General features: G+C 42.8%; 1 non-coding gene across 1 annotated transcript; it reads right to left on the bottom strand.

Moving 5' to 3' along the window:
• Positions 1–209: 209 nt before the first annotated feature.
• Positions 210–282, bottom strand: Trnaa-cgc. Its single transcript has one exon. It is a non-coding gene; the product is annotated as a tRNA-Ala (tRNA).
• Positions 283–3,207: the final 2,925 nt, after the last annotated feature.

The raw sequence follows: 3,207 nt of genomic DNA, 5'->3' as shown, positions 1-3,207 counted from the left end.
ATGTGATGTCTTTAGATTAGTTAGTTTTAAGTAGGAGGAGGAGCAGGGATTAGTGTTTAACGTCCCGTCGACAACGAGGTCATTAGAGACGGAGCGCAAGCTCGGGTGAGGGAAGGATGGGGAAGGAAATAGACCGTGCCCTTTGAAAGGAAACATCCCGGCATTTGCCTGAAGCGATTTAGGGAAATCACGGAAAACCTAAATCACGATGGCCGGAGACGGGATTGAACCGTCGTCCTCCCGAACGCGAGTCCAGTGCGCTAACCACTGCGCCACCTCGCTCGGTAGTTTTAAGTAGTTATAAGTTCTAAGAGACTGATGACCTCAGAAGTTAAGTCCCATAGTGCTCAGAGCCATTTGAGCCACACTTCCGGAATCAAAACAAGATTAATTCTACAGGCTGTTCTACGCTTGATAGGTTTCAACGCCACGGATAACATTGGCAATGATTACCACTCATGCTGCTCATGCAGATACAGGTGAAGTTTAATTCCCAAAAAAGTAAACTAGAATAAAATTTAAACAAGAATGTGAAACAATTTACTTCCCAGGATAATCAAAAAAGTTCCTGGTAATGGCACCTTCTTTACACCGGAACGCCGGCACAGCGAGCGCACAGCTCAGTCAAATAGAATCGACTCACGCTATTTATTAAGAGAAAAATAGTCGCCGCATCAGTCAGTCATAGGGCAGAAAAATGAGAATATTCCTTAAAATTAACCATTAATTTTTCGATCCTTAAAAAAGTGATTCACAGATTATGGTAAACTGCAGTGACAATTCAATACGTGAAGGATAAAAATTTCTGAGCATGGAATTACAAACAAAATTACATTAATCAGTAGTGAGACAAAATTCCTGTCTATTCTGAAAGTACCGAATAAATTCTGAAAGTATCTGAAAACCAATTCTGGAAAACTGATAATCGACAAGCTAATAACGTTTCAAAGTCCAAGCAGCCCGCAAATGCATCGATGTGGGAGAAGGGTGACTCACGACCCCAGCACAATAATTTTACTACCAGTGAACACACGTTGCGGGATAAACTATCAAACTGCGAGCTTCTCAGGGGAAAAGCAATCCAAACGCTAAACGCAACACTTACCCAGAAAAAAGAAAAGACTGGACTGGACACATCTAGATATCCCCTTGACGAAATGTCGCCCTTACGGTCCCCGAACGATGAACACCAAGATTGTGCTTCTGTTTATCTTCCGCCCCACTTCCGATCGCGACTGGTTGGAGGGGAGAATTCCAGAGGTGTTTTACCAGCATGAAAATCGATAATTTTTCCGCCCTTTTGAACTACAGGGAAGAACCACAGAATTTTCTCCAAAATCACTTGCTTGTTTCCCAAAACTGACAAGAAGTTGGCAATGAATGTATTCTCACAAAGCCCGTTTCCCACGCTTTTTACTGTAAAATAGCGGTGGCTCATTATCTGCATATGCTTCTAGGTAAATCCGTTTGATTTCTGGCTTACTTCTCCGCCCCCACAACAAAAAAACAACCACTCGTAGTTCGCACAGTCCTGAAAAGTCACTTTGCCATACCCTTCCCTTGGAGCCTCGTTACCTATGGCAGGCTTCTCACGCGACTATATTGTTTTTGGGGAATTCGTGGAAGTATCTCCTCGACCATCCAATGCCGAAAGCCTGCAGCTGGCCTTTCTCGCCAGATTATAGCAATGGTTAATGTAACAAACACATATTACAGACTTTACAAGCCCTGTTCCTCCGTCCAGAAAATTTAGTATGATACAACAGCAGTGAAATCATTTATCATCTCTTAGTGGCATGTGACTAACCAGTTACGTCACAGTCTTAATTTGCATTAGGTGATTACTCTGCATCCTTATCTTGTATTTTACTCTGAGAAGGGTGTGTTGTGGCTGATGTGGTGCACACCAAAGATTTACTTGAGTTAACCATTTCCGACTCAAATGCATTCACATCCACAGTTTTTTTTTCCAACTTCATCGACCCATTATAAACAGAAAATTATTTGATATATTCTCTTTTGTTTGTTCGAAAGTCTACCAGATTTTATTACGACTTTCTGGCCCACGTGATATTCTCGCATTCTACTCTTCTTTTCGGAAAGTCCCTTTCTCTTGTGAGCTGCATCTTTTATTTTGCGCAACGCCCGTCGACCAATTCCCTACGCTGCTATCGCATCCGTGGCAGAAAATCCTCTCTTTCTGTCCGATATCTGACGCTTCTTTAGCACATAAATACCTGTAGAGTGGCCAAATCATGACTTCTTGCAGTGGAGCACCTCACTCTTTGCTGAGCGTGAAACCTATACTGCATGTTGCCCCTCATATCAGTACTTTGATGTTGTGTCATTTTGCGAAAACCTCGTCTGTGTTTAATGTTGCAGCTTACTCGTTCTATTCGTTTACTCTTATTTTTACATTTATGCTACCGTCTGCAGTTCGTTCTTCTCCTCATTTGAAATGTCTACCCCATCCAGAGAATCCATTTCACGACTTCTTAACACCAAACATATTCGAAATTTGAGTCTGACTAATTCTCTTCATTCCATCATGCCCTCCCGAATTATGCTAATTATTAGTACGAATTAGTGGCCCGCCTGGAGTTTCATAACCTCCACCAGCCAAGACTTCGACTGCTTTACATTGTTCTGCTTTAATTCCGCTGGGGTCCAAGACTCGCATTCGAGGATAATGCACGCTCTCGTGTCTAGCTTTCGGTTCTCCCGTAATTACATCAGCATATAAGTCATCTTCAATGTTTATCTTTAATGATTCCCCGTTGGATCCAACTTCCAACTTTGTTTCTACAGGCAAGGTTTGTCCAGAAGACTGAGCTAATATCATCCATTGAAGATAAGTAACACCCGCCAACTCACAGAAACTGACTGGGGTGTGACATCTCACATAGTATTACCTTCAACAGTCAGCTGGACTGTAGTGACAGCAAGTTCAAGTTTCGTTCCAGTCGCCTGTATGAGAAAATGCTCTACGTAAGCGTTCTCAGTGACCACTCTGCCCTCTGCTCCTTGTCTGTTATTATCCTAATTTTCTCAGTTTTCATTGTACAGGCTGGCAACATACAGTCCGTGATCAGTGCTGTCAGAACTGGTCTGGCAGCTTGGCATCGTTTCTTTGCTCTCAAGTCTTTCCTGGTTGGGTTTACTCTCCTCGGCTAGCCCTTTCCGACTTCCTACATCGCTGATCTATTG

The sequence above is a fragment of the Schistocerca americana genome, chromosome 3 (assembly GCF_021461395.2).
Source record: "Schistocerca americana isolate TAMUIC-IGC-003095 chromosome 3, iqSchAmer2.1, whole genome shotgun sequence".
NCBI lineage: Eukaryota > Metazoa > Arthropoda > Insecta > Orthoptera > Acrididae > Schistocerca > Schistocerca americana.
This window is presented reverse-complemented; position numbering and strand designations above follow the sequence as displayed.